This window comes from Oncorhynchus keta, chromosome 18, assembly GCF_023373465.1.
Source record: "Oncorhynchus keta strain PuntledgeMale-10-30-2019 chromosome 18, Oket_V2, whole genome shotgun sequence".
Classification (NCBI taxonomy): Eukaryota; Metazoa; Chordata; class Actinopteri; order Salmoniformes; family Salmonidae; genus Oncorhynchus; species Oncorhynchus keta.
The window spans coordinates 10,449,758-10,471,471 of record NC_068438.1 but is presented as its reverse complement, the minus strand read 5'-3'; the positions used below and the strand labels follow the sequence as shown (position 1 = coordinate 10,471,471).

Sequence of the window (21,714 nt, the reverse complement as noted above, 5' to 3'; positions counted from 1 at the left end):
GGCTTCTCAAACAAGGAGCTGTTTTCTGGCTTGGCAACGTGACAGTGTGCAGGTGCTGCGGTGTCTGTCGCTTGTCTATGTTAGCGTGTGTGTGTTTGTGTGTGTTTTGTGTGTGTTTTGTGCTTGCACGTACGAGTGTCTGAACCGTAAGTTCTGGAAGCCGTGGTGGCTTGTATTCCTACTCTCTGCATCTCTCCCTTTGATTGTGTTCTCTGTTAGTAGGACGGAAGGGGGACTGGAGGGGGACTGGAGGGGGACGGAAGGGGGACTGGAGGGGGAGAGGCCCTCCCCAAGCCCTCTGGAGGCTCTTACCTGTTTAAAGGTCCCTCTGGCAGTGAGCAGGTGGTACAACATGTAGGCTGGTACACAGATGAAGGAGGACACTCCGATGCAGTAGCCCAGAACTGTGGTCCAGGGTGGGTAGATGTAGTCAAACAACTTGACCTCCGGGGGGAACGCCAGGAAACTGACAATGATGAACTGAGGAGAGATGAGACATAGATGTGGTTGTGTTTCGAATAGGAATATAGTGCCGGTGTTTGTGTGTCTGTGTGTGAGGGGGGCTCACCAGTAGGAAGATGGGGCAGATGGCTACCCAGCACACCCTCCAGAATAGTCCAGGGGAGAAGCCCAGCATCATATTGACATCAGCGCAGAAACGACTGGTGCCTGACACACACACACGATGAAACACATACACTCACACACACTTTAGTCTCAATATGGAATAGAAATCAATCAATCAATCTATCCAGTGTCTTCGTTGTCCCAAACTAGAAATATCTAGTGCAGACAGTCTAGGGCAGACAGTCTAGTGCAGACAGTCTAGGGCAGACAGTCTAGGGCAGACAGTCTAGTGCAGACAGTCTAGGGCAGACAGTCTAGTGCAGACAGTCTAGTGCAGACAGTGCAGACAGTCTAGTGCAGACAGTCTAGGGCAGACAGTCTAGGGCAGACAGTCTAGGGCAGACAGTCTAGGGCAGACAGTCTAGTGCAGACAGTCTAGTGCAGACAGTCTAGGGCAGACAGTCTAGGGCAGACAGGCTACAAACCAATCACAAACACACATCCCTTAAATCAACAACAAACAAAAAAAGCTGAATCCAAAGAATGTCAGACTATGTGAGCCTTGTCAACAATATCATTGTCAGCCGTTTACCGTAGAACCAGGAAACAGCGATGACTTCTAGGAAGACCACGGTGATGACAGCAGGTCCTGTGGCGTACTCCTCAAACAGTTTCACCACAAACGCACCTCCCTAAAACAGAGTTCCAGAGAAACGCATGGGTGTTGGGAAACAAGCCACAGAGACAAACGCTATAGAGACATTTATACAGTATATACTGCTGATGTTCCACCGGAGCTTATTTTCGACTTGTTTCCCGAGTGGGAGTGAGGCTGCGTGGGAATGGGACCGAGGCTGCGTGGGAGTGGGACCGAGACTGCGTGGGACCGAGGCTGCTTGGGAGTGGGACCGAGGCTGGGTCGGAGTGGGACCGAGGCTGGGTGGGAGTGGGACCGAGGCTGGGTGGGAGTGGGACCGAGGCTGCGTGGGAGTGGGACAGAGGCTGTGTGGTAGTGGGACCGAGGCTGAGTGTGAAAGGGACCGAGGTTGAGTGGGAGAAGGACCGAGGCTGAGTGGGAGAGGGACCGAGGCTGAGTGGGAGTGGGACCGAGGCTAGGTAGAGTGGAGACTCACGTAGGTGAGGGTGGAGAGCGCTCCCAGGTAGCAGACACACACCAGACCCAGGACAAACAACTCCCTCCTCCTAGACAACAATTGGGGGAACTCATCCAGCATGGCCGTGATCACCCCCTCCAGACCGGCAAACTACACAGGGAGACAAGATGTGAGAGACATTAAATTGAAATGTAATTGAGAGGGAGAGAGATGGAATAGGAGCCAGTAGAGAGAGAGAGAGAGAGAGAGAGAGAGAGAGAGAGAGAGAGAGAGAGAGAGAGAGAGAGAGAGAGAGAGAGAGAGAGAGAGAGAGAGAATCTCTATAACCAGGCAAAGACACAAACTGTCCCACCCCCTCTCTACCTCTCCCCTCACTCTCTCTCCACCTCCCTTTAACTCTCCCTCTCTCTTTCCCTATTTCTCTCCCTTTCTCTCTCTCTCCCTCTCTCCCTCCCTCCCTCTCTCCTCTCTCTCTCAACCTATTTCTCCCCCCACCACCAACACTCAGAGCCTGGCTGAATACACACTCAACACACTCAATAAACTAGTACACATAATAGAAGTACATTTATGTAAGAAAGGAGAACTGATCAAAAACACACTTTAATCGATTTGAAAACCAGTCTAATAATTCTGTGTGCATACTGTGTGTGTGTGTGCCACTGACCGTGCTGTCCAGCCCCAGCATGATGATCATGAGGAAGAAGATGATGGCGAAGAAGGTGGCAGCGGGCATGTTGGCGATGGCTTCAGCATAGATGATGAACAGCAGACTGGGACCTGGCAGAAGACAGACAGTCAACACGTTAGGAAAGGGAACACACACACACACACACACACAGACACACACACACATGGTGGAAATGTGGCATCTTAACGGTCCTCTTTCATGTTTGAAACCACTTAAGGCATCGTAATTATTTCCATACGGGTCCCTGAGGATGTTATATATGGTGTTGGGCCTTGATCAAAAAGGAATAGTGAGCACTTAGTCCTGTCTTGATGGAGGCGAGAGTAACTAGAACCGTAGCAGAGAATTTGTTATGTCCTCTCTTTGAACTCTCTTTCTTACCTTAGGACTCTCCACGGTCTGGTCGGTACTCACTTGCCAGATGTCTGAGCTCAGATAACCTCTGAACTATCTGGGCTTGTGTTCCCAAAGCGTCTCAGAGTAGGAGTGCTGGATCTAGGACCTGGTCACCCACTCCTACTTTCTAGCAAAGAGCAATTTCTCAAGCAAGAATTTAGCAAGGACTGTCTGGGAGTGGTCTGAGTGGGGAGGGGGAAACTGAAAACGAGCTGTTATTGGTAGAGGTTTGGTGCTCTTTCTTATTGGTGATGTCACCATGGAAGGCCAAACCTCTATCCCAGCAGAACAGGCAGAAATTTCAGGAGCTCTTTTCAAACAGCTCCTACACTAAAAGGGCATTATCATCCTTTTCACTATTTCACAGTATTATACCAACCTCATAGTGTGGAAATATATATAAAACACAGCAAAATCATGTTTTTGACTGCACTGGGCCTTTAACCAGAAGGCGGTTATGGTTCCCATTTGGGAACTACCCCTCCCACGTTCAGCTGGAACGGTGGCGCATGGAATGCAAAAATATTCTTAGAAATATTTAACCTCCACACATTAACAAGTCCAATAGCTCAAATGAAAGATAAACACCTTGTTCATCTACCCAGCAAGTCAGATGTCTAAAATGTTTTACGACGAAAACATAGCACATATTTATGTCAAACCACCACCGAAGACACAGCTAATTTGCATAGCCAAGTTGAACAAAATATGCAATCAAGACAAACGCAGGATTAAAAGAAAAATAATTCACTAACCTTTTGAAATCTTCATCAGATGACAGTAATATAACATGTTACACAGTACATTTATGTTTTTTTCAATAATATGCTATATATATCCATAAATCTCTGTTTACAATGACGGCATGTTCAAAAAATGCTACTCAAATGTCCGGAGAAATGATGATAGCAGACGTTATCTGACGGAGCTAACAAGCAATACACATCATAAACTTTAACTAAATATACATGTTCTACACATAGATAGAAAGATACACCTCTTCCTAATCCAACCGCTGTGTTACATTTATTTTTAACGTTACAGAATTCGTTCACTAGGCTATAATATGAGACGGCGCTCAGAAATTAGCATTATGGCTCCTCTATCTTGGAGTCCACAGAAACCCAAATTTACCACATAAATATTCCCTTACCTTTGATGTTCTTCCATCAGAAGACCTGGAAGGGGTTATACTTAACCAAAAACATTGTTTGGTTTTGAAGTCTGTGTCTTTAGGTTATCAAACGCGACAAATTCCGGTCGAAATGCAGCCAAAATTCTAGTGGATGCGCACCAAAACTTCAAAATTACATATTATATGTCGACTAAACTGGTCAAACTAAGTGCAGAATCAAGCTAAAGCATGTTATAAACGTGGAAAACAATCCTTAGCACGAACAGAAACACCCACATCGTTTGGTCAATCCTGGAAGAAAGAGAGCTCTGGAGCGTCCGCGCGCATGAGAGTACTTATTTTTTCGCGTGACCCGGAGGTTTCAGCCCGCCAAAAGTCTCGTGGTCACGCGATTCTCACAATGGCAAGCCCCATTGAAAGCAGCTGAAGACATACAAACTGTTCCCAGGTCTGTAGCTGCTTGGGAAGGGTGGGGGCGATGACGTCAAAGTTGGGCCAACTTTTCTGATGACAAGAGAGAGTTTGGGAGAATGGCTGCCCTGAGAGTTTTGCTTTACATACAGACATAATTTGAACGGTTTTAGAAGCTTTAGAGTGTTTTCTATTCAATAATTATTATTATATGCTTATATTAGCAATTTTGGACAGATTTGTTTTCTGTTTACTATGGGCACGCAATTCCTCCAAAGGGGGCAGTAGTCAGCCGTATCCTTAAGATCATATTGAATAAGATTACAAGCGAAGGGAGAGGACACCTGATCCTAGATCAGCACTCCTACTCTGAGACTCTTATGAATATGGGCCCTGATGTAAAATAAATCAATCGTACAACAACTGCTACATATGAAAAGTACATTTTCAATTTGGGATTTGATTGATTTACCAGCATCCTTGGCTACGGTCTCCACTCCTATTTTGCGCATCTCAGCCATGTAGCCGAGCACAGTAAAGATGACAAACCCAGAGAGGAAACTGGTCAGGCAGTTCACCGAGCTGGTCAGCAACGCATCCCTGAGAGAGGGGGATAAAGGGATGGTGAGAGGGGAAGAGAAAAGGAGGTAGAGAGAGAGGGAGAAAGATAGAGACAGAAAGAGGGTGATAGGAGAAGAGAGAGGATTAACAACGAGTCACAGGCAACATAAATACATTTCACATGGCAGGCTCATAAACAGATTGTACTGTATCAAGAGAAATGGAGTCTGACTTGTAGCAGTTGTTGTGAAAGGGGTTGTAGCTGGCAAAGGCCAGGAGCACCCCAAAACCTGGCCCCAGAGAGAAGAAGATCTGAGCTGCAGCATCAATCCATACCTGGGGGAGAGAGAGAGGGAGAGAGAGGGGGGGGAATAGGTTGAGAGAGAGAGGAGAGAGGGAGGGAGAGAGGGAGAGAGAAAGGGAGAGAAATAGGGAAAGAGAGAGGGAGAGTTAAAGGGAGGTGGAGAGGGAGAGAGGGGGGGGGGATAGGTTGAGAGAGAGAGGAGAGAGGGAGGGAGAGAGGGAGAGAGAAAGGGAGAGAAATAGGGAAAGAGAGAGGGAGAGTTAAAGGGAGGTGGAGAGAGAGTGAGGGGAGAGGTAGAGAGGGGGTGGGGGGGATAGAGGGGGAGAGAGAAGGAGAGAGAGAGGGGAGAGAGGGAGAGAGGTGGAGAGAGAGAGGGGGAGAGAGGGAGTGAGAGAGGGGGAAGAGGGGAGAAGGAGAGAGAGAGCGGGGGGAGAGAGAGAGGGTGAGAAGGAGATGGGGAGGGAGAGAAAAGGGAGAGGGGAGGGAGAGGGGGAGAGAGAGAGAGGGACAGTTAAAGGGAGGGGGAGAGAGAAGGAGAGAGAAAGAGAGCGGGAGAGAGGAGGGAGAGGGAGAGAGGGGGGAGAGGGAGAGGGGTGAGAGGGGAGAGGAGGGGAGCGAGAGGGAGAGAGAGAGAAAAGGGAGAGAGGGAGGGAGAGAGGAGGGGAGTGAGAGGAAGAGATAGGGCGAGAGAGGGGGGGAGGAGTGGGAGAAAGAAAAGGGAGAGGGGGAGAGAGAAAAGAGAGAGAGAGGGGGAGAGAGAGAGAGAGAGAGAGAGAGAGAGAGAGAGAGAGAGAGAGAGAGGGGGGGAGAGAGAGGGGGAGAGGGAGAGTGTGAGAGACAAACTAGGGATTAGGAAGACATCAGGCAGAAAGATTCGGTGTCAGCATGTTGTATGATGACACAAGATTGGCTGGAAACCTACACCAATAGTTGGCTAACTCACTGTGGTGCTGAGTAGTTTCCCCAATCAGGTTTGAGGTAGAAGACCACGCCCCTCCAGGCCCCGGGCAGAGTGGCCCCACGAACGAGCAGCACCAGCAAGACAAGGTAGGGGAAGGTGGCTGTCACCCACACCACCTGAGAGAGAAGGGTGGGGGAGAGAGGGGGGAGCGAGAGAGAGAGGGTGGGGGAGGGGAGAGAGAGAGGTGGGGGAGGGAGAGAGAGAGGGGTGGGGAGAGAGAGAGGGGAGGGAGGGAGTGAGAGAGAGAGAGAGGGGAAAGGGGGGAGAGGGGGAGAGAGAGAGAGAGGGTGGGGGAGGGAGAGAGAGAGAGGTAGAGGAGGGAGGGAGAGAGAGAGGGGGGGAGAGAGAGGGGTGGGGGAGTGAGAGAGGGGGAGGGAGGGAGCGAGAGAGAGGGGAGTGGGGGAGAGAGAGAGGGGGAGAGAGAGAGAGAGAGATGGGTGGGGGAGAGAGAGAGAGGGTGGGGAGAGAGAGAGAGGGTGTGGGGGAGGGAGAGAGAGAGGGGTGGGGGAGGGAGAGAGAGAGGGGTGGGGGAGAGAGAGAGGGGGAGGGAAGGAGCGAGAGAGAGAGGGGAGTGGGGGAGAGAGAGGGTGGAGAGAGAGAGAGAGAGAGATGGGTGGGGGAGAGAGAAAGAGAGGAAAAGAGAGATGGGCACGTATGAATAAAAGACATCAGTGAGAAACAGATTTGACAGTATTTACCGACTATCATCTACTGTTTGTCCATCCCTCTGCTCACCTTGCCAGAGGTCTTGACTCCCTTCCAGATGCTGAAGTAGACGATGGTGAAGATGAACAGGAGGCAGAGAGCCAGCTGCCAACTCACACTGCCTAGCTGGTGCAGACCTGGAGACAGGTGTACCTGCAGTACCTGACGCCTATACGGAACAGAGAGGGATGAGCAAAATGGATGAGGAGAGGAGGGTATGGGATGGGATGGGGGATGAGGCGAGGAGAGGGATGAGAGGTTAAAGAGGGATCAGGGGAGAGGAATGAGGAGAGGGAGGGGTGAGAGAGAGGGATGGGGAGAGTCAAACAGGGAGATGGGGAGAGAGGGAGATGGAGAGATGGGGAGAGTTGGGAGAGGGGGGAGGGGGAGATGAGGGAAAGAAGGTTGAGAAGAGGGGAGATGGGGAGAGGGGGAGATGGGGAGAGGGGGAGAGGGGGAGAGGGGGAGATGGGGAGAGAGGGGGGGAGATGGGGGAGGAGGGGGAGATGGGGAGAGGGAGAGAGTGGCAGATGGGGAGAGAGAGGGGAGATGGGAGAGATGGGGAGATGGGGGAGAGGGGAGAGAAGGGAGATGGGGAGAGGGGGAGAGGGGGAGATGGGGAGAGGGGGAGAGGGAGATGGGGAGAGGGGGAGATGAGGGAAAGAAGGTTGAGAAGAGGGGAGATGGGGGGGTATGAGGGAAAGAAGGTTGAGAAGAGGGGGAGATGGGGAGAGGGGGAGAGGGGAGAGGGGGAGGAGGTGGGAGATGGGGAGAGGGGGAGGGGGAGATGGGGAGATGGGGAGATGGGGAGAGGGGGAGAGGGGGAGATGAGGGAAAGAAGGTTGAGAAGAGGGGGAGATGGGGAGATGGGGAGAGGGGGAGAGGGGTAGATGAGGGAAAGAAAGTTGAGAAGAGGGGGAGATGGGGAGATGGGGAGAGGGGGAGATGGGGAGAGGGGGAGATGGGGAGATGGGGAGAGGGGGGGAGAGGGGGAGAGGGGGAGATGAGGGAAAGAAGGTTGAGGGAGAGAGAGGGAGATGGGGAGAGGGGGAGATGGGGAGAGAGGGAGAGGGGGGAGAGGGGGAGATGGGGAGAGGGGGAGAGGGGGAGAGGGGGAGATGAGGGAAAGAAGGTTGAGAAGAGGGGGAGATGGGGAGAGGGGGAGATGGGGAGAGGGGGAGATGGGGAGATGGGGAGATGGGGAGAGGGGGAGATGGGGAGATGAGGAGAGGGGGAGATGGGGAGATGGGGAGAGGGGGAGATGGGAGGAGGGGGAGATGGGGAGATGGGGAGATGGGGAGAGGGGGGAGAGGGGGGAGATGAGGGAAAGAAGGTTGAGAAGAGGGGGAGATGGGGAGAGGGGGAGAGGGGGAGAGGGGGAGAGGGGGAGAGGGGGGGATGGGGAGATGGGGAGGGGGAGAGGGGGAGAGGGGGAGATGAGGGAAAGAAGGTTGAGAAGAGGGAGAGATGGGGAGAGGGGAGATGGGGAGAGGGGGAGATGGGGAGATGGGGAGAGGGGGAGAGGGGAGATGGGGAGATGAGGGAGATGGGGAGATGGGGAGAGGGGGAGATGGGGAGGGGGAGATGGGGAGATGGGGAGATGAGGGAGAGGGGAGATGGGGAGATTGGGAGAGGGGGAGATGAGGGAAAGTGAAGGTTGAGAAGAGGGGGGAGATGGGGAGAGGGGAGATGGGGAGGGAAAGAAGGTTGAGAAGAGGGGGAGATGGGGAGAGATGGGGGGAGAGGGGAGAGGGGTAGATGAGGGAAAGAAAGTTGAGAAGAGGGGAGATGGGGAGATGGGGAGAGGGGAGATGGGGAGATGGGGGGAGATGGGGAGATGGGGAGAGGGGGAGATGGGGAGATGGGGGAGATGGGGAGATGGGGAGGGGAGATGGGGAGATGGGGGGGAGATGGGGAGATGGGGAGAGGGGAGAGGGGGAGATGAGGGAAAGAAGGTTGAGAAGAGGGGGAGATGGGGAGATAGGGAGAGGGGGAGAGGGGGAGATGAGGGAAAGAAGGTTGAGAAGAGGGGAGATGGGGAGATAGGGAGAGGTGAGAGGGGAGATGAGGGAAAGAAGGTTGAGAAGAGGGGAGATGGGGAGATAGGGAGAGGGGAGAGGGGGAGATGAGGGAAAGAGAAGGTTGAGAAGAGGGGAGATGGGGAGAGGGGGGGGAGATGAGGGAAAGAAGGTTGAGGAAGAGGGGGAGTTGGGGAGAGGGGGAGATGAGGGAAAGAAGGTGAGGAGAAGAGGGGAGATGGGGAGAGGGGAGATGGGGGAGGGGGAGATGAGGAGAGGGGAGATGGGGAGATAGGGAGAGGGGGAGAGGGGGAGATGAGGGAAAGAAGGTTGAGAAGAGGGGGAGATGGGGAGAGGGGGAGATGAGGGAAAGAAGGTTGAGAAGAGGGGGAGATGGGGAGAGGGGGAGATGAGGGAAAGAAGGTTGAGAAGAGGGGGAGATGGGGAGGGAGAGGGGGAGATGGGGAGAGGGGGAGAGGGGGAGATGAGGGAAAGAAGGTTGAGAAGAGGGGGAGATGGGGAGATGAGGGAAAGAAGGTTGAGAAGAGGGGGAGATGAGGGAAAGAAGGTTGAGAAGAGGGGGAGATGGGGAGATGGGAAGAGGGGGAGATGAGGGAAAGAAGGTTGAGAAGAGGGGGAGATGAGGGAAAGAAGGTTGAGGAGAGGGGGAGATGAGGGAAAGAAGGTTGAGGAGAGGGGGAGATGAGGGAAAGAAAGTTGAGGAGAGGGGAGATGAGGGAAAGAAGGTTGAGAAGAGGGGGAGATGAGGGAAAGAAGGTTGAGGAGAGGGGGAGATGAGGGAAAGAAGGTTGAGAAGAGGGGGAGAGGGGGAGATGAGGGAAAGAAGGTTGAGGAGAGGGGGAGATGAGGGAAAGAAGGTTGAGAAGAGGGGGAGAGGGGGAGATGAGGGAAAGAAGGTTGAGGAGAGGGGGAGATGAGGGAAAGAAGGTTGAGGAGAGGGGGAGATGAGGGAAAGAAGGTTGAGAAGAGGGGGAGATGAGGGAAAGAAGGTTGAGAAGAGGGGAGAGGGGAGATGAGGGAAAGAAGGTTGAGAAGAGGGGGAGAGGGGGAGATGAGGGAAAGAAGGTTGTGGAGAGGGGGAGATGAGGGAAAGAAGGTTGAGAAGAGGGGAGAGGGGAGATGAGGGAAAGAAGGTTGTGGAGAGGGGGAGGGGAAAGAAGGTTGTGGAGAGGGAGGAGATGAGGGAAAGAAGGAGGAAGAGGGGGAGATGAGGGAAAGAAGGTTGAGAAGAGGGGAGATGAGGGAAAGAACGTTGAGAAGAGGGGAGAGGGAGAGGGGAAAGAAGGTTGAGAAGAGGGGAGATGAGGGAAAGAAGGTTGAGAAGAGGGGGAGAGGGGGAGATGAGGGAAAGAAGGTTGAGGAGAGGGGGAGATGAGAGAAAGAAAGTTGAGGAGAGGGGGAGATGAGGGAAAGAAGGTTGAGAAGAGGAGGATGAGACAGAATAACAGAGAAAGGAGCCATTTACGTGGAAATGATCAAGAGAGAAAAGGAATAGCCCTCGTACATCTGAGGTTGGCAGGCTGCTCGTAGCAGGTACGTACAGTATGAGCATCATTTGATGGCATTCTGAAAGCGTATTTAGCTTCGGTACGCTAAATAAACACACTGTGCAAGTTTTTATGTGATTTCCAGGGTCATAAAGGAAGGACGTGAAGGGAGTAGGCAAGAGATGGAGTAGGCAAGAGATGGAGTAGGCAAGAGATGGAGTAGGCAAGAGATGGAGAAGGGAGTAGGCAAGAGACGGATCAAATGAAAACGACAAGGCTACAAACTGAACAAACATGTTGTAGATGCGTGATGCTGATCCAACTGACGTGCCTCGTTTAAATAAAGGTTACATTAACTAAATAAAACAACTGAAGAAGGGTATAAGTTAACTTGGCTAAAAGAACTCTCGGTCTCTCTCAAAAAGGCTGTGGAACAAGTCACACACACACACACACACACACACACACACACACACACACACACACACACACACACACACACACACACACACACACACACACACACACACACACACACACACACACACACACACACACACACACACACACACACACACACACACACACACACACAGGGATTTTGACATACAATTCTTTCAACGTACATGTTGGACAGGAGCTGTAGGAGGACGGGCTCACTGTAATGGCTGGAATGGAACGGTATCAAACACATTAAACATATGGAAACCACATTTGACTCTGTTCCATTCCAATGAGCCCGTCCTCCTATAGCTCCGCCCACCAGCCTCCATTCTTCCTGCTAGGCCACCATGTCTCGTTCAATGACTGATTTCAACTGTGCTGTATCAGCTCTGTTAAAAGTAGTGATTAAGTCGGGAGTCCCATAGGGCGGCGCACAATTGGCCCAGCGTGGTCCGGGTTAGCGCTCATCGCGCTCTAGCGACTCCTTGTGGCGGGCCTGCCGCCTGCAGGCTGACCTCAGTCGTCACTCGAACGGTGTTTCCTCCGACACATTGGTGCAGCTGGCTTTCGGGTTAACCGGGCGGGTGTTAAGAAGCGCGTTTTTTTGGCGGGTCATCATTTCCACCTAAGTTTTCTCAAGTTGGAGCTACGTTTGGGTCGACTTAACCGTTCAAGTTCAGGTAACACTTTAACTGACAAGAGGTGGAACCCGTTAATACTAATTAGCTGAAACAACTAGAATTGTTTGAAAGTGTAGCCTGTCTACCGTCTGCATTCCCTATAGGAAACATCCCTCCTCAATGTTTCACTCACTGCCTCCTCCATCAATCCCTCTCGTTTCACCTCCCGTCAATCCGCCTTATCTCCCTCCACTTGTCCACCTTCCCTACTTGCCTTTCATCCACCCATCCAGTCACTCTGCCCCGTCTCGACTCCCTCTTCTCTATCGAGCCCATCATGCCGTCTACCCCTCTCTCCTCCGCTGTCGCTGGCATCTCTGTGCTCGTCCCTCCGCCCTGCCTTTTGCACTTACATGGTCTTGACTTACGTATAGAACTCCTCGGCGGGCGAGGTGGACGTGTTGGTCCAGGTGACGTTGCTGTCGGTGGACAGGTAGCGGAGACAGTTGACCGTGTTCCAGGGGTTGGAGCACGTGGTCCAGGGCAGGGTGGGCCGGAACGACGCCAGCAGGTAGTACAGGGCCCACGCCATGATGGTGTTGTAGTAGAACGCAATGTACAGCGCTATGATGCAGATGGCGAAGCCCACACCTACAGGGAGGGAGGGAGGGAGAGAGAGAGAGAGAGAGAGAGAGAGAGAGAGAGAGAGAGAGAGAGAGAGAGAGAGAGAGAGAGAGAGAGAGAGAGAGAGGAGGGAGAGGGAGAGAGAGAGAGAGACAGAGAGAGAGAGAGAGAGAATTAACGACTGTACAGGTATAATGCATTACAATGCAGTTATTATAATGCATCGTCAGACTTGTCATGAACCTGTACAGCCCGTTTATAATGTCCTATAATCACCATCTAGATGGTGAAGATAATAACTGGTGGAACGAGAGAGAAGAGAGTTTGTGATGGAGAGGAGAGAGTTTGTGATGGAGAGGAGACATTTTGTGATGGAGAGGAGAAAGTTTGTGATGGAGAGGAGAGAGTTTGTGATGGAGAGGAGAGAGTTTGTGATGGAGAGGAGAGAGTGTGATGGAGAGGAGAGAGTTTGTGATGGAGAGAAGAGAGTTTGTGACGGAGAGAGGAGAGAGTTTGTGACGGAGAGAGGAGAGAGTTTGTGACGGAGAGAGGAGAGAGTTTGTGACGGAGAGAGGAGAGTTTGTGACGGAGAGAGGAGAGAGTTTGTGACGGAGAGAGGAGAGAGTTTGTGATGGAGAGGAGAGAGTTTGTGACGGAGAGAGGAGAGAGTTTGTGACGGAGAGAGGAGAGAGTTTGTGATGGAGAGGAGAGAGTTTGTGACGGAGAGAGGAGAGAGTTTGTGACGGAGAGAGGAGAGAGTTTGTGACGGAGAGAGGAGAGTTTGTTTTTACGTTAGGATTAACACAGGTATGAATAAGAGGAGGCAGAGAGTAGGGTAGAGAGAGCGACGAGGCAAGTGGTGGACCCCGGCATTGGACTGATTACACTACCACTATGACCAGACTCCGACCAGATGAGAAGAAAGATTGAGATGAAGGTGTGTTCTGTGTTGTGGCGCTGGTCGATGCTCACTTGCACTGTCTATTTCAAGCTAACTCAAGTTCAACTCAAGTCGGAGATGACATTTGGAAACAACAGAGATTTACATAACATCACGTTTCTTAGCATGCTGGCATTTCTGTGGGAAATGTGACAATTTCCATTACAGAGAGCTGGACATCATCACAACAAGGGGATGCAGAGACTTTCATGAGGAACGCGCTGAAGGGGTCGGAGAGAGTTCATATTATCTGTCTCTCTGGATATGCCACTCCATTCCTCTCCTGACTTCTCTCCTCCCCCGACTTCTCTCCTCCCCAGACTTCTCTCCTCCCCCGACTTCTTCTCCTCCCTCCCGACTTCTCTCCTCCCCCGACTCCTCTCCTCCCCCGACTTCTCTCCTCCCCGACTTCTCTCCTCCCCGACTTCTCTCCTCCCCGACTCCTCTCCTCCCCGACTTCTCTCCTCCCCGACTTCTCTCCTCCCCGACTTCTCTCTCTCTCCTCCCGACTTCTCTCCTCCCCGACTTCTCTCCTCCCCGACTTCTCTCCTCCCCGACTTCTCTCCTCCCCCGACTCCTCTCCTCCCCGACTTCTCTCCTCCCCCGACTTCTCTCCTCCCCAGACTCCTCTCCTCCCCGACTTCTCTCCTCCCCGACTTCTCTCCTCCCCGACTCCTCTCCTCCCCGACTTCTCTCCTCCCCGACTTCTCTCCTCCCCGACTTCTCTCCTCCCCGACTTCTCTCCTCCCCGACTCCTCTCCTCCCCGACTTCTCTCCTCCCCGACTTCTCTCCTCCCCGACTTCTCTCCTCCCCCGACTCCTCTCCTCCCCGACTTCTCTCCTCCCCGACTTCTCTCCTCCCCGACTCCTCTCCTCCCCAGACTTCTCTCCTCCCCGACTTCTCTCCTCCCCCTACTCCTCTCCTCCCCCGACTTCTCTCCTCCCCCGACTTCTCTCCTCCCCAGACTTCTCTCCTCCCCCGACTTCTCTCCTCCCCCTACTCCTCTCCTCCCCGACTTCTCTCCTCCCCGACTCCTCTCCTCCCCAGACTTCTCTCCTCCCCGACTTCTCTCCTCCCCAGACTTCTCTCCTCCCCAGACTTCTCTCCTCCCCGACTTCTCTCCTCCCCAGACTTCTCTCCTCCCCGACTTCTCTCCTCCCCCGACTTCTCTCCTCCCCGACTACTCTCCTCCCCGACTTCTCTCCTCCCCGACTTCTCTCCTCCCCCGACTTCTCTCTCTCCCCGACTTCTCTCCTCCCCGACTTCTCTCCTCTCCCGACTACTCCTCCTCCCCGACTTCTCTCCTCCCCGACTTCTCTCCTCCCCGACTCCTCTCCTCCCCGACTTCTCTCTCCCCGACTTCTCTCCTCCCCCGACTCCTCTCCTCCCCCGACTCTCCTCTCCTCTCCTCCCCGACTTCTCTCCTCCCCGACTTCTCTCCTCCCCCGACTCCTCTCCTCCACCGTCTTCTCCCCTCTCCCGACTCCTCTCCTCCCCCGACTTCTCTCCTCCCCGCCTTCTCTCCTCCCCCGACTTCTCTCCTCCCCCCGACTCCCCCGACTTCTCTCCTCCCCCGACTTCTCTCCTCCCCCGACTTCTCTCCTCCCCCGACTTCTCTCCTCCCCCGACTCCTCTCCTCCCCCGACTTCTCTCCTCCCCCGACTTCTCTCCTCCCCCGACTTCTCTCCTCCCCCGACTTCTCTCCTCCCCCGACTTCTCTCCTCCCCGACTTTCTCTCTCTCCCCCGACTCCTCTCCTTCTCCTCTCCTCCCCGACTTCTCTGACTTCTCCCTTCCCCGACTTCTCTCCTCCCCTACTTCTCCCCCAACTTCTCTTGACTTCTCTCCTCCCCGACTCCTCTCCTCACCCGACTCCTCTCCTCCCCCAACTTCTCTCTTGACTTCTCTCCTCCCCGACTTCTCTCCTCCCCCGACTCCTCTCCACCCCCGACCCTCTTGCTTCTCTCCTTCTCTCTTGACTTTCTCTCCTCCCCGACTCCTCTCCTCCCCGACTCCTCTCCTCCCCCAACTTCTCTCTTGACTCTCTCTCCTCCCCGATCTCCTCTCTTGACTTCTCTCTCCTCCCCGAGTCCTCTCCTCCCCCGACTTCTCTCTGACTTCTCTCCTCCCCGACTCCTCTCCTCCCCCGACTTCTCTCTCCTGACTCCTCTCCTCCCCGGACTTCTCTCTTGACTCCTCTCCTCCCCGACTTCTCTCCTCCCTGACTCCTCTCCTCCCCGACTCTCTCTCCCCCGACTTCTCCACTCCTCCCTCCCCCGACTCCTCTCCTCCGGAATCGACTTCTCTCCTCCCCTCCACTCCTCTCCTCCCCAGACTTCTCTCCTCCCCCGACTTCTCTCCTCCCCCCCCTCCTCCCCGACTTCTCTCCTCCCCGACTTCCTCCCCTCTTCCCGACTTCTCTCCTCCCCAGACTTCTCTCCTCCCCCGACTTCTCTCCTCCCCGACTTCTCTCCTCCCCGACTTCTCTCCTCCCCCGATTCTCTCTCCTCTCCTCCCCCGACTTCTCTCCTCCCCAGACTTCTCTCCTCCCCCGACTTCTCTCCTCCCCCCTCCCCGACTTCCTCCCCTCCTCCTCCCCAGACTTCTCTCCTTCCCCGACTTCTCTCCTCCCCAGACTCTCTCTCCTCTCCTCCCCGACTTCTCTCCTCCCCAGACTTCTCTCCTCCCCGACTTCTCTCCTCCCCGACTTCTCTCCTCCCCCGACTCCCCGACTCCTCCCCAGACTTCTCTCCTCCCCGACTTCTCTCCTCCCCAGACTTCTCTCCCAGACCTCCTCCCAGACTTCTCTCCTCCCTCCCGACTTCTCTCCTCCCCAGACTTCTCTCCTCCCCGACTTCTCTCCTCCCCCGACTTCTCTCCTCCCCCGACTTCTCTCCTCCCCGACTCTCTCCCCAGACTTCTCTCCTCCCCCGACTCTCTCCTCCCCAGACTTCTCTCCTCCCCAGACTTCTCTCCTCCCCGACTTCTCTCCTCCCCAGACTTCTCTCCTCCCCAGACTTCTCTCCTCCCCGACTTCTCTCCTCCCCGACTCTCTCTCCTCCCCCGACTTCTCTCCTCCCCGACTTCTCTCCTCCCCGACTTCTCTCCTCCCCGACTTCTCTCCTCCCCCAGACTTCTCTCCTCCCCCCGACTTCTCTCCTCCCCGACTTCTCTCCTCCCCCGACTTCTCTCCTCCCCGACTCCTCTCCTCCCCCGACTCCTCTCCTCCCCGACTTCTCTCCTCCCCGACTCTCTCTCCCCACTTCTCTCCTCCCCCGACTCTCTCCTCTCCCCGACTCTCCTCCCCGACTTCTCCCCCCCGACTTCTCCTCCCCGACTCCTCCTCCTCCCCGACTTCTCTCCTCCCCCGACTCCTCTCCTCCCCGACTCCTCTCCTCCCCGACTTCTCTCCTCCCCCGACTTCTCTCCTCCCCCGACTCCTCTCCTCCCCCGACTTCTCTCCTCCCCCGACTTCTCTCCTCCCCCGACTACTCTCCTCCCCGACTTCTCTCCTCTCCCGACTACTCTCCTCCCCCGACTTCTCTCCTCCCCGACTTCTCTCCTCCCCGACTTCTCCCCTCCCCCTACTTCTCTCCTCCCGACTCCTCTCCTCCCCCAACTTCTCTCTTGACTTTTCTCCTCCCCCGACTCCTCTCCTCCCCGACTCCTCTCCTCCCCCAACTTCTCTCTTGACTCCTCTCCTCCCGAGTCCTCTCTTGACTTCTCTCCTCCCCGAGTCCTCTCCCCCCGACTTCTCTCTTGACTTCTCTCCTCCCCGACTCCTCTCCTCCCCCAACTTCTCTCTTGACTCCTCTCCTCCCCGACTTCTCTCCTGACTCCTCTCCTCCCCCGACTTCTCTCTTGACTTCTCTCCTCCCCATCTCCTCCCCAACATCTCTCTTGACTTCTCTCCTCCCCCAACTTCTCTCTTGACTCCTCTCCTCCCCCGACTTCTCTCTGACTCCTCTCCTCCCCTGACTTCTCTCCTGACTTCTCTCCTCCCGACTCCCCTACTCCCCCAACTTCTCTCTTGACTTCTCTCCTCCCGACTCCTCCCCTCCCCAACTTCTCTCTTGACTCCTCTCCTCCCCCGACTTCTCTCCCGACTCCTCTCCTCCCGGACTTCTCTCTTGACTCCTCTCCTCCCCCGACTCCTCTCCTCCCTGACACCACTCCTCCCCGACTCCTCTCTCTCTCCCCCGACTACTCACTCTGCTCCTCCCCGACTCCACTCCTCTCCGGAATCCACTCCTCTCCTCCCCCGACTCCCTCCCCTCTCCTCCCCGACTCCCTCCACTTCTCTCCTCCCCGACTCCTCTCCTCCCCGACTCCACTCCTCTCCTCCCTGACTCCCTCCTCCCCCGACTCCACTCCTCTCCTCCCCTGACTCCCTCCTCCCCTGACTTCATTCCTCTTCTCCCCGACTCCACTCCTCTCCTCCCCCCGACTCCACTCTTCTCCTCCCCTGACTCCTCTCCTCCCCCAACTCCACTCCTCTCCTCCCCTGACTCCACTCCTCCCCTGACTCCACTCCTCTTCTCCCCGACTCCCTCCTCTCCTCCCCGATTCCTCTCCTCTCCTCCCCCCGACTCCTCTCCTCCCCGACTCCCTCCTCTCCTCCCCAACTTCTCTCTTGACTCCTTTCCTCCCCGGACTCCTCTCCTCCCCGGACTTCTCTCGACTCCTCTCCTCCCCAACTTCTCTCTTGACTCCTTTCCTCCCGGACTCCTCTCCTCCCCGGACTTCTCTCGACTCCTCTCCTCCCCCGACTTCTCCCCCGACTCCTCTCCTCCCCGGACTTCTCTCTTGACTCCTCTCCTCCCCGGACTCCTCTTGACTCCTCTCCTCCCCCGATTTCTCTCTTGACTTCTCTCCTCCCCGACTCCTCTCCTCCCCCGACTTCTCTCTTGACTCCTCTCCTCCCCGACTCCTCTCCACCCCCGACTTCTCTCTTGACTTCTCTCCTCCCCAACTCCTCTCCTCCCCCGACTTCTCTCCTGACTCCTCTCCTCCCCCGACTTCTCTCTTGACTTCTCTCCCCCCGACTCCTCTCCTCCCCCGACTCCACTCCTCTCCTCCCCTGACTCCACTCCTCCCCGACTCCACTCCTCTCCTCCCCTGACTCCCTCCTCCCCTGACTTCTCTCCTCTTCTCCCGACTCCACTCCTCTCCTCCCCGACTCCACTCTTCTCTTCCCTGACTCCTCTCCTCCCCGACTCCACTCCACTCCTCCCCTGACTCCCTCCTCCCCTGACTCCACTCCTCTTCTCCCCGACTCCACTCCTCTCCTCCCCCGACTCCACTCTTCTCCTCCCCGACTCCTCTCCTCTCCTCCCCCGACTCCTCTCCTCCCCGACTCCACTCCTCTCCTCCCCAACTTCTCTCTTGACTCCTTTCCTCCCGGACTCCTCTCCTCCCCGGACTTCTCTCGACTCCTCTCCTCCCCCAACTCCCTCCCTCTCCTCCCCTGACTCCACTCCTCCCTGACTCCCTCCTCTTCTCCCGACTCCACTCCTCTCCCCTCCCCCGACTCCTCTCCTCTCCTCCCCGACTCCTCTCCTCCCCCGACTCCACTCCTCTCCTCCCCCAACTTCTCTCTTGACTCCTTTCCTCCCCGGACTCCTCTCCTCCCCGGACTTCTCTCGACTCCTCTCCTCCCCCAACTTCTCTCTTGACTCCTTTCCTCCCCGGACTCCTCTCCTCCCCGGACTTCTCTCGACTCCTCTCCTCCCCCGACTTCTCCCCCGACTCCTCTCCTCCCCGGACTTCTCTCTTGACTCCTCTCCTCCCCGGACTCCTCTTGACTCCTCTCCTCCCCCGATTTCTCTCTTGACTTCTCTCCTCCCCGACTCCTCTCCTCCCCCGACTTCTCTCTTGACTCCTCTCCTCCCCGACTCCTCTCCACCCCCGACTTCTCTCTTGACTTCTCTCCTCCCCAACTCCTCTCCTCCCGACTTCTCTCCTGACTCCTCTCCTCCCCGACTTCTCTCTTGACTTCTCTCCCCCGACTCCTCTCCTCCCCCGACTCCTCCTCTCCTCCCTGACTCCACTCCTCCCCCGACTCCTCCTCTCCTCCCCTGACTCCACTCCTCTCCCTGACTTCCTCCTCTTCTCCCGACTCCCTCCCTCTCCTCCCCCGACTCCACTCTTCTCCTCCCCTGACTCTCTCTCCTCCCCGACTCCACTCCTCTCCTCCCTGACTCCCTCCTCCCCTGACTCCACTCCTCTTTCCCCGACTCCACTCCTCTCTCTCCCCCGACTCCACTCTTCTCCTCCCCGACTCCTCTCCTCTCTCTCCCCGACTCCTCTCCTCCCCGACTCCCTCCTCTCCTCCCCCAACTTCTCTCTTGACTCCTTTCCTCCCGGACTCCTCTCCTCCCGGACTTCTCTCGACTCCTCTCCTCCCCCAACTTCTCTCTTGACTCCTTTCCTCCCGGACTCCTCTCCTCCCGGACTTCTCTCGACTCCTCTCCTCCCCGACTTCTCCCCGACTCCTCTCCTCCCGGACTTCTCTCTTGACTCCTCTCCTCCCCGGACTTCTCTCTTGACTCCTCTCCTCCCCGGACTCCTCTTGACTCCTCTCCTCCCCCGATTTCTCTCTTGACTTCTCTCCTCCCCGACTCCTCTCCTCCCCCGACTTCTCTCTTGACTCCTCTCCTCCCCGACTCCTCTCCACCCCCGACTTCTCTCTTGACTTCTCTCCTCCCCAACTCCTCTCCTCCCCGACTTCTCTCCTGACTCCTCTCCTCCCCCGACTTCTCTCTTGACTTCTCTCCCCCCGACTCCTCTCCTCCCCCGACTTCTTTCTTGACTTCTCTCCTCCCCGACTCCTCTCCGCACCCAACTTCTCTCTTGACTCCTCTCCTCCCCCAACTTCTCTCTTGACTCCTCTGCTCCCCCGACTTCTCTCCTGACTCCTCTCCTCCCCGACTCCTCTCCTCCCCCAACTTCTCTCTTGACTCCTCTCCTCCCCGACTTCTCTCTTGACTCCTCTCCTCCCCAACTTCTCTCTTGACTCCTCTCCTCCCCGACTTCTCTCCTGACTCCTCTCCTCCCCGACTTCTCTCTTGACTTCTCTCCCCCCGACTCCTCTCCTCCCCCGACTTCTCCCCGACTCCTCTCCTCCCGGACTTCTCTCTTGACTCCTCTCCTCCCCGGACTTCTCTTGACTCCTCTCCTCCCCGACTTCTTTCTTGACTTCTCTCCTCCCCGATTCCTCTCCGCACCCAACTTCTCTCTTGACTCCTCTCCTCCCCAACTTCTCTCTTGACTCCTCTGCTCCCCCGACTTCTCTCCTGACTCCTCTCCTCCCCCGACTCCTGTCTCCCCCAACTTCTCTCTTGACTCCTCTCCTCCCCGACTTCTCTCTTGACTCCTCTCCTCCCCCAACTTCTCTCTTGACTCCTCTCCTCCCCCGACTTCTCTCCTGACTCCTCTCCTCCCCCGACTTCTCTCCTGACTCCTCTCCTCCCCGACTCCTCTCCTCCCCCAACTTCTCTCTTGACTCCTCTCCTCCCCCGACTCCTGTCCTCCCCCGACTCCTCTCCTCCCCCGACTCCTCCCCCGACTCCTCTCCTCCCCCGACTCCCCTACTCCCCCAACTTCTCTCTTGACTTCTCTCCTCCCCGGCTCCTCCCCTCCCCCAACTTCTCTCCCGACTCCTCTCCTCCCCGGACTTCTCTCTTGACTCCTCTCCTCCCCCGACTCCTCTCCTCCCTGACACCACTCCTCCCCGACTCCACTCCTCTCCCCCGACTCCACTCCACTCTGCTCCTCCCCCGACTCCACTCCTCTCCGGAATCCACTCCTCTTCTCCCCCGACTCCCTCCTCTCCTCCCCCGACTCCACTCCACTTCTCTCCTCCCCCGACTCCTCTCCTCCCCCGACTCCACTCCTCTCCTCCCCTGACTCCACTCCTCCCCCGACTCCACTCCTCTCCTCCCCTGACTCCACTCCTCCCCTGACTTCACTCCTCTCCTCCCCCGACTCCACTCCTCTCCTCCCCCGACTCCACTCTTCTCCTCCCCTGACTCCTCTCCTCGATTGACTCCACTCCTCTCCTCCCTGACTCCACTCCTCCCCTGACTCCCCTCCTCTTCTCCCCGACTCCACTCCTCTCCTCCCCCGACTCCACTCTTCTCCTCCCCGACTCCTCTCCTCTCCTCCCCCGACTCCTCTCCTCCCCCGACTCCACTCCTCTCCTCCCCCAACTTCTCTCTTGACTCCTTTCCTCCCCGGACTCCTCTCCTCCCCGGACTTCTCTCGACTCCTCTCCTCCCCCAACTTCTCTCTTGACTCCTTTCCTCCCCGGACTCCTCTCCTCCCCGGACTTCTCTCGACTCCTCTCCCTCCCCGACTTCTCCCCCGACTCCTCTCCTCCCCGGACTTCTCTCTTGACTCCTCTCCTCCCCGGACTCCTCTTGACTCCTCTCCTCCCCGATTTCTCTCTTGACTTCTCTCCTCCCGACTCATCTCCTCCCCGACTTCTCTCTTGACTCCTCTCCTCCCCGACTCCTCTCCACCCCCGACTTCTCTCTTGACTTCTCTCCTCCCCAACTCCTCTCCTCCCCGACTTCTCTCCTGACTCCTCTCCTCCCCCGACTTCTCTCTTGACTTCTCTCCCCCGACTCCTCTCCTCCCCGACTTCTCCCCGACTCCTCTCCTCCCGGACTTCTCTCTTGACTCCTCTCCTCCCCGGACTTCTCTTGACTCCT

General features: G+C 56.0%; 1 pseudogene; it reads right to left on the bottom strand.

The window, feature by feature from the left end:
• Positions 1-21,714, bottom strand: part of LOC118397244 (sodium-dependent serotonin transporter-like) — a 56,988-nt pseudogene that overhangs the window by 817 nt on the left and 34,457 nt on the right.